Raw genomic sequence first — 10,238 nt, 5'->3', positions numbered from 1 at the left:
CGTATTTCAGCTAACAGATGCTGCCCTGGATGTGCTCACCAAGTTGTGTCAAGAAATCTAGGGAACAACCACTTGGCCGACTGACTGGAAGAGATCTATATCTGTTCCCATTCCAAAGAAAGGTGACCCAACAGAGTGTGGAAACTACAGAACAATATCATTGATTTCACATGCAAGCAAGATTCTGCTGAATATTATCTAAGATTTCAATATTAGATTGAGATAATGCCTCTTATAATGCAGGTTGTCTTGATTGTTACAGGGAATACTCTCATCCTAGAAGACATGCTTCTATGTCATCTAGTGAGAGAAAGGCATTCCTCAAACAACTCACTTTACTTGTAAGAGTATATTTAAAAAATTTTAATAATGTAGATTTTGCATACTATGCAACGTTGGGTTCTAGGAACCGAACACTGATATCATAGGAGTATGCAACACTGGTAATCAGGCATTGTTCTCTTGAACTTAATCACTAGTAGGTACTATCTTTGGTACCCAAAGAAAATTCCATGTGCCTCTAACAATTGCTACCTTCTGATAGAATTAAAAGCTCAAACCTATATTCATTTTATTGCATCTCCAAATTGCTGTGATTAGTTAAGCCGTACAAGTTTCGACTCCAACACGTCATTCCAAGTATCCTCTTTAGAGAGATTAGTTCTGGTAACACTTATCATGTCACAGAAAGGGACAATTCCTGTGCCTTTTGCTTTTAGGGAGGAATTTATTTGTGAAACAAATTTATCTGTGAAACATGTATTCTTCTTTGATTTCCACTTGAAATTATGCACTTGCTCTAGTGCTCCTTCTCTTTCTCTCTCTGTGTGTGTTTGTGTGTGTGGGCCTATGCATGTATGTGTGACTTTAATTTAACTGGTGCCTGCTTTTCAGTCTTGCAATAGCAGGTGATATCATTTCTCCCTAAGAGTGTGCTCTTATTAAAGCTATTGGGAGTTGAAATCACCATGTTTTAGTGAGAAACTGTGTTGAAATAAGTCTGCTTGTAATTTTGGGAGTAAGAGGGGAATGATATATTTTTTCCTCTTAGCTTATTATAATTAGAGATATTTGTATGAAAATAGACTCTCTGTTGCTTAAGTGTTGCTCAGCTCCTGCTGATCACGTCTTACTCACAGGCATAGCCCTTTGTGATATAATAGTTAGTTGCTGTGGAGATGATTATCCTGTCATGGAAAAGAAAGAGACTTATGAATTTAAACGAAGAATGAGCAGTAGGAGCGAAAGAACTGTGCCAAGAGCCAAGCATTTCATTCAATTTCATTTTCTACTGCCTTTTAAATATATGTTCTATCATGAAGTTGGATACATCAGCTTAAATAACACTGCTTCAGGGTTAATGATAAATAATGACAACAGGAAGATGTAAAAGCAAGGGTAGGAAGTTGATACCCCTTGCACAGGCAGAAATGGATTCACATTTAAAATATGTTAATAAAAAGCATATTTTATTGGGCCATGACACCAGAGTGCAGAGAAACAATTATGCTATTTGGATAATTCTATTAGCCTCACTTTTGATGAAGGGTTAAGGTAAGTTAAGCACGAGTTGACAAGTTGAGAGTAGAATGCTGAAGCAGAAAGGGAACAGGCTTTGGAACAAACAGCTCATTTGAATTCCTGTTATGTTACTTGCAGGTCATTGATTTTCAGCAATAACACTTTGACTCTTTTGAACTTTGGTTTTATCAAGTATTAAATGGGGATAAACATGCAGGGCTGTTTTCGGGGTTATTAACCAACATGTACTCATATCACCATACCAAAAGCTTTTAGACAGCACCAGTTCTGTTTGGTGGTTATATCTGTTTTGGATCAGTGCCTATGCTATACTCAAACTCATTGCACGCAAGTAAGTTCTAATTTGTTGTAACCCTTCACTGAGTTTCCAAGACTGTAAAACTAAATGGGATGGAGGAGACTGTCTATCCTTCTCCTACAAGCCTGAGAGTGGATTTGAATGGTCAGAAACACATTACGGTTGAGTTATCAGCACAACTCGCTACAGACTACACCATGGGAGCTCCCTATGTTTTTATATGCTGTGATCTGCGACTCATAGCAACCTCATGTACAATATAGCTCTGAAGCCTGCCCTATCTTGAGCCAGCCTCACTGACTTGGACACACCTACTCCCATTGCCCTAGTTACATCAATCCATCCAACTCATCCACGGTCTTCCTCTCCTGCACTGTTCCTCCACCCTTTTGAGCATGATGTCCTTCTCTAAGGATTAGTCCTTCCTGGCAACATGCCCAAAGTATGTGAGACCGAGCATCAAAATCCTAGCCCCAAAATAGGTGAGATGGAGCTTCAAAATCCTAGCCTCTGCAAATCAAAACACTATGAGATATCATCTCACCCCAGTAAGAATAGTAAAAATTTAACAGAACAACAAACAACAAATGATGGCGAGGTTGTGGAGAAACTGGAACCCTCATTCAGTGTTGGTAGAAGTGTAAAATGGTGCAACCACTACGGAAGGCAGTATGGCGATTTCTCAAAAGATTTGCAAAAAGAAATACCATTTGACCCAGCAATTCCACTACTGGAAATAGACCCTAAAGAAACCATAACTGCCACCCAAGCAGATATATGCACACTCATATTTTTCATGGCTTTGTTCACAATAGCAAATAGTTGGAAACAACTCAAATGCTCATCAGCAAACGAATGGATAGAAAAACTGTGGTACATTCACACAGTGGAATACTATGCTGCATAAAAAAAACAGGGAACTAAAAAAATATATAAAGGAAAAAAAAACAACAAACAAGGAACTCATGAAATAGTATTCAAAATGGGTGACCCTGGAGGACATTATGTTGAGTGAAATATCTCAGCAACAAAAGGACAAACACTGCATAGTGCCACTGTTGTAAAGCGGGACTGATATCAAGGTTGGGGGGAGATGGAGAAAGATGGGATAAATAATGTATACTGCATTGAAACAGATGAGGGAGAAAACTGCTTAAGAGGGATATGTGATTAAGGCATTATTGTCATGACAGGAGTCCAGAATGGAGCTGTATAGTGGAGTGGACCTGGGGGGAGGGATTGTATAACAATGAAAGGATTTTTCTTTTACCCTTCAAAGAGAAGAGCGAACTGGGCAGGGAGGGGTGAAAAAGGAGAAAAGTGCAACAATGAATGAGTAAAAATCCAAAGTCTCTGTAAATTTTCATTAAAATTAATAATAGTAATAAAATAAATACTAGTCTCCAAGGAGAAACTTCATTTCACCTTTTCCAAGACAGACCTATTTATTTTCTTGGTGGTCCATGGTATGTTTAAGACTCTTCTCCAGCATCACAACTCAAAGACATCAATTCTTCTCCTCTCATCCTTAGTCATTATCCAGCTCTCTGATACATAGCAAGTAATTGTGAAGATCATGTACTGGATCAGGCACTCCTTAGTCTCCAGCCTGACATCGTTGCATCTCAGTACTTTGTAAAGGCCCTGATAGCAGATCAACCCAATGCAATTTGTCTTTTGATTTCCTGACTGCTGGTGCCAAGAGTGTTGATTGTGGAGCCAAGCAAGCTGTAATTGTTAACAATCTTAATTTCTTCTCCATCCATCATGGTGCTGCCAATTGGCCCAGTGGTGAGAATCTTTGTTTTCTTGATGTTGAGCTTTAATCCATATTGAAGACTACAGTCCTTGATCTTCTGCAGCAAGCATGTCAGGTCCACCTCAGTTTCAGCAAGAAAGGTTGTATCATCAGCAAAACGTAGGTTGTTGATGAGACTTCCTCCAATTCTGATGCCACATAGCTCTCCATACTAGTCTGTAAATATTCTGAATATCATCTTTGTGACTGCAGATAGTATAGGCTATGCTGCAATGATGGTAAATTTTGAAAGCTTTATGATTTAATACAAGGAAATTGCAAGTCTCACCCTCACAGAGTCCAGTGTGAGTTTGGCAGTCCTCTTGGTTATTGTAAAATTTGCATTCTAAGACCACCACAGCATAAGACAAGAAGCATGTAGGAGTCCCACTAGCCTTTAGCTTCATTGAACCAAGACTGACACAAACCCTAAACTTTGGTGGTTGAGTACACAGCATTTGTGCCACCCGCGGGCCTCCAGGAGAGATGTTGTTGAGTACTATCAAGTCAGAACCGACCCATAGATGACTCTCCGGTGGGTTTTCAGAGGCAGTTCACCTCATGGCTGGATATTGCCTGTGGAGCAGCTGGTGGATTTGAACTGTGTGCCTTTCGGATTACAGTGCAGTTTCTTACCACTGGGCCACCAGGATATACAGAGATACATGTTATTTCTTCTCACAATCAATTGATCAAGAATAGTTCTATGGCTTCAAGCAATCTACAACAAAGGCTGGAAAAATATCAGTGAGATTATGGATTCATTGGTGGGCACTGTCTTTTTCCACATCTCCTCTTGTTTTTATAAGAATCATTAGGAGCTGTTGAGTTGGCTCCTCCTTGATAGCAACACTGTGCACAACAGAATAAAGCATTGCATGATCCTGTGCCATCCTCAAAATTATTCCTATATTTGAACATATTGTTGAAGCTACTGTGTCAGTCCAAGTCATTTTACTTTAGGAAACATGATATCCTTCTCAGGTGACTGACAGGTCCCTCCTGATAACATGTCTCAAAGATATGAAATGAAGCCTCACCTCCTTGCTTCTGTGACACTATTCGTTGTGCTTCTCTGAGATGAATTTGTTTGTTCTTAGGAATATGAAATGAGATAATGTAGTCGTGCAATTTGCTCCTTATTCCATCTTTGGGGCTAAATTAATTGAAGTTTTCTGAGTTTCATACTTTTTAATTTATCATAGAATCACACTGACTGCTATAAGAGTTGCTTAGGAAAAAGAAAACAAGGCTCTTTTCGTAAGGAATTTAACATCTAATTATGGAGATAAATTCACAACCAATAAGCAAATATATAAATGGCAAAACAATACTTATGAAAGAAAATTGTTGTGGTGATTGTTATATGCCAGCAAGTCTCCCATAACTCATAGCGACTGTATGTACAATAGCTCTGAAGCCTGCCCTGTCCTGAACCAGTCTCACTGATTCTGACACACCTAACCCCATTGCCCCAGTCACTGAGTCAATCCACTCATCCTGGATCTTCCTTTCCTTCACTGTTCCTCCACCCTTCCAAGCATGACATCCTTCTCCAAGGACCAGTCTCCCCAGGCCATGTGCCCAAAGTATGTAAGACAGAGCTTCAAAATCCTAGCATCCAAGGAGAAACTTGGTTTCACCCTCTCCAAGACAGAACTACTTGTTTTCTTGGCAGTCCATGGTATGTTTAAGACCCTTTTCCAGGACTGAAACTCAAAGGCATCAATTTGTATTCTGTCATTCTTAGTCATTTTCTAGTTCTCTGATGCATAGCAAGCAATGGAGAAGATCAGGCCTGGATCAGGCACACTTGAGTCTCTAGACTCATGTCAGTGCCCTTTAGCACTCTGGAGAGGTCCCTGACAGCAGATTTTTTTCAGTGCAATTCATCTTTTGATTTCCTGATTGCTGGTGCCAAAAGTGTTGATTGCAGAGTCAAGCAAGCTGTAATTTGTTAACAACCTCAATCTCTTCTCCATCTATCGTGGTGCAGTGAATTGGCCCAGAAGTGAGAATTTTTGTTTTCTTAATGTTGAGCTTCAATCCATATTGAAGACTAGTCTTTGACCTTCTGGAGCAAACGCTTCAGGTCCTCGTCAATTTCAGCCAGCAAAGTTAAGTCATCTGCATAACATAGGTTGTTGATGAGTCTTCCCCTAGTCCTGATGTCACAATCCTCCTCTTAAAGCCCAGTCTTTCGCATAATCTGTTCTCCATATAAATTGAAAAGGTATGGAGACAGGATGTATCTCTGACACACACTCCTTTCTTAACTTTGAACCATACAGTATTTCATTGCTTTGTTCTGAGGATTGCTTCTTGGTCAGAGTATAGGTTCCACATAAACACAATCAAGTGTTCTGGGATTCCCATATTCCTCAAGGTTAGTCACAATTTGTTGTAATCCACACAGTCAAATGCTTTTGCATGGTCATTGAAACACAGATAGACATTTCTCTGGTACTCTTTACTTTCTGCCAAGATCCATCTGAAATTGACAATAATGTCTCTAGTGACATGACCTCTTCTAAACCCAGCTTGTACTTCTGGTAGTTTTCTGTTGATGTATTCTGCCAGTCATTTCTGCATACTCTTCAGCAGGCTTTTGCTTGCATGTAATATTAGTGATGTTGTTGTTATGTGATGTCAAGTCACCTGAGACTCATAGCAACTTTATGTAAAACAGCTCTAACCCCTGCTCTATCGCGTGCCATTCTGTCTCCACCACTCCTATGCCCATTACCCCAGTCACTGAATCAATCCATCTCGTAGAGTGTCTTCTTCTCCTGCCATGTCTCTCCACCCTCCCAAGCTTGATGTCCCTCTCCAAGAACTGGATCCTCCTTTGCAACATGTCCAAAATATGTCAGATGAAGCTTCAGAATCCTTGCCTCCAAGGAGCAGCCTGGCTTCACCGTCTCCAGGATGAACCTGTTTGTTCTCTTATGAGTTCATGGTATATTCAATACTTTTCTCCAACACCACAGCTCAAAGGCATCAATTCTCTTTCTATCATCCATAGTCATTATCCAGCTCTCTGATGCATAGTAAGCGATTGCAAAGAACATGGCCTGTATTAGGCACACCTTAGTCTGCAGACTGACATCGTTGCTCTTCATACTTTGGAGAGGTCCCTAACAGCAGACTTTCCCATTGCAGTACGTCTTTTAATTTCCTGGCTGCTGGTGCCAAGAGTGCTGACTGTGGAGGCAAGCAAATTAAAGCTATTAACAGTCTCAGTCTCTTCACCATCCATCATGATGCCACAAATTGTCCCAGTGGTGAGAATCTTTGTTTTCTTGATATTGAGCTTCAATCTATATTAAAGGCTGCAGTCCTTGACCCTCTGCAGCAAGCACTTCAGATCTTTTTTTTTGTTTCAGAAGCAGGGTTGTATCATCTGCATGATGCAGATTTTGATGAGTCTTCCTCGAATCCTTATGCCTCTTTTCCCCTCATAGAGCCCAGCCTCCTGGATAATCTGCTCTGCATATAGATGGAAAAGGATATTGTTTGATAATATCCACACTTTACTGGGTTCCTTTTTTTTGGCATGTGAATAAATATGGATCTCTTCCAGTTAGTTGGCCAGTTAATTGTCCTCCAGAATTCTTGGCACAACCTGGCGAGAATGTCCAAGGCAGCATCTGTTTGTTGAAATATGTCAACTGATATCAGATAAGGAACTTATATCTAGAATGTATAAAATACTCAAGCACCACAACAAGATAAAGGAAAACAATCCAATTGAAAAACGGGCACAGGATATGAACAGACACTTCACCAAAGAAGACATTCAGATGGCAAATACATGAAGAGATGTTCAAGATTCCTAGGTCTAAGAGAGATGCAAATCAAAACAATTATATCATCTCACCCCAGTAAGAATAGCAAAATTTAACAGAACAGCAAGCAGCAAATGCTGGCGAGGTTGTGGAGAAACTGGAACTCTTATTCACTGTTGGTGGGAGTATAAAATGGTGCGACCACTATACAAGGCTGTATGGCTCTCTCTCAAAAAGTTGCAAATAGAAACATCATTTGACCCAGCAATTCCACTACTGTGAATGTACCCTAGAGACCATAACTGCCAGCCAAGCAGATATATGCACACCCATGTTTATAGCAGCTTTGTTCACAATAGCAAAGAATTGAAAACAACCCAAGTGCCCATCAACAAATGAATGGATAGAGAAGCTGTGGTATATTCACAAAATGGAATACTACGCTGCATTGAAAAACAAGGAACTCATGCAATATTATTCAAAATGGGTGAACCTGGAGGACATTATGCTGAGTGAAATAGCTCAGTCGAAAAAGAACAAATACTGCATAGTGCCACTGTTGTAAAATGGGACTGACATCAGGGTTGGGGGGAGACTGAAAAAGACTGGATAAATTCTATATACTTCATTGAAACAGATGCGGGTGAGAACAGTTTAAAAGTGATATATGATTGGGTATTATGGTCATGACAAGAGTCCAGAATGAAGGCGGCATAGTGGGGTGGACTGGGTGAGGGGAAATTGTATACCAATGAGATAATTTTTCTTTTACTTTTCAAAGAGAAAAGGGAACTGGGTCAGCGGGAGGAGGGGGGAGGGGTGGGCAGGGAGAAAAATGCAACAATGAATGAATGAAAATCCAAAGTCTCTGTAAACTTTCATTTATATTAATAACAGAAAAGGTGGAGGGGGGGGAAAGAAATATGTCAACTGATACTCCATAAATTCCTGAAGCTTTATTTTTCTGCCAATTCCTTCAGAGCAGCCTGCACATTCTCCTTCATCATCATTGCCTCTTGATCATATACTGTTTCATGACCTTCTTCTGTGTCAGTCAATTCTTTCTGATACAGTGACTCCTTCCATCTTCTTTTAATGCTTCATGGATCATTCAATATTCTGCTCAATCATCTTTAAGTATCGCAACTCATGACTTGAATTTGTTCTTTATTCCTTTAGATTAAGAAATGTCGAGCAAGTTTGACCCTTTTAATTTTCCAACTCCAGCTTTTTGCACATTACATTATAATATTTTGCTTTATCTTCTTGAGCTGCCCTTTGAAATCTTCTATTCAGCTTCTTAACTTCTTGATTTTCTCCCCCCTTGCTTTGGCCTCTCAGCACATAAGTGCAGCATTCACAGTCACTCCCAATATTCATCTCGGTCTTTTCTTCCTCCTTTGTCTTTGTAATGATCTTTTGCATTCTTTGTGGATGATAATCTCAATATCCTCCTACAGCTCATCTGGTCTTTGTTCATTAGTATTCAAGGCCTCAAACCTTTTCCTGAGTTGGTTTTTAAATTCAGATATGATACTCAAGATCAAATTTTGATTCCTGTGGATTTGAGTTCACCATTTTAGCTTTCAGTTGAACTTGCATAGGCATAGCTAATGGTCTCTTCTGCAATCAGCACCTGGCCTAGTTTTCACTGCAGATATTGAACTTTTCCAATAATTCTTTCCACAGATTTAATAAATCTGATTCCTGTGCATACCATCAGGTGAAATCCATATGTATAGCTTGCATTTATGTTTCTTATAAAAGGTATTTACAATTAATAAACTATTGATTGCGTAGAATTTTATCATTGTTTTCCCAGCCTAATTTCTGTCACCAAATACATGTTTTCTGACTACTGATTTTTCTTTCTGGTTTCCAACATTTGCATTCCAGCCACACATTATTATTAATGTATCTTGTTTGCATGTTCAATCGATTTCTCACTGCAAAAGTTGGAATCATATTTTTCCTCCTCTTCAGCTCTGGTTGTTGGTGCATAAATTTGAATGATAGTGGTATTAACAGGTCTTCTTTATATACATATGAATATTGTCCTGTCGGTCACAGCCCTGTATTTGAAGAAAGATAATTAGAAAATAGAGTAGCATATAAAAAAAGTTTTTGATTCTGAGGTATTTGTACCTCATTTGTGGCCTTCCTTTGTCCTTAAAAAAGGAAAGAATTTTTTTAAAAAGACAATTATTATTGGGAAAGTTACAACAATCATACAGTCTTTATTTTGGATAGTGGAAGATTGGTTCAGTTTCACATCAGGCATCGAAGGTAAGAGAATGCAAAGAATTTAGAGTCACATTTAACAAAGGAGTAGTGTATTTCAGCTCAAGTACATTGACATCAGGAATAGCTTGAGTGCTTTGAAAAAGAAAGCAGAGTAAAATGGCCATGTGAATCCCAAGAAATTCCAGAGGAAGGTGAAATAACTTACTTTTTTTTTTACTTACTTTAAAAATACACAGGAGATTTGAAAATCTCTACATAACTTGGGAGGGACTGCAGAGCATTATGCTAAGTGAACTCAGTTCCATAAGCACAAGTACTATATAAGACCGTTATTGTAGAAATAGAAAGATAACTAGTAAATTATGTATGAGCATTCAAGGTGGGGGGAGGGTAGGAGCAGAGGGATGAGGATGAGTAGAGGGATAATCATAGGGTCACACAATTTAATGGGTAGAGGGAGGGGTGGGTAAAGGAAGTGGAAAAAAATCCACTGTGAAAAACAATGCATATGAACTTTGTAAGCAAACCAGTATAAAATAAAAATTTTATTTAAGAAAAATAATAAAGT

Source organism: Elephantulus edwardii, unplaced genomic scaffold, assembly GCF_000299155.1.
Source record: "Elephantulus edwardii isolate Elephantulus edwardi_28Jun2011 unplaced genomic scaffold, EleEdw1.0 scaffold00532, whole genome shotgun sequence".
Taxonomy (NCBI): Eukaryota; Metazoa; Chordata; class Mammalia; order Macroscelidea; family Macroscelididae; genus Elephantulus; species Elephantulus edwardii.
Note: the sequence above shows the minus strand (reverse complement) of the source record.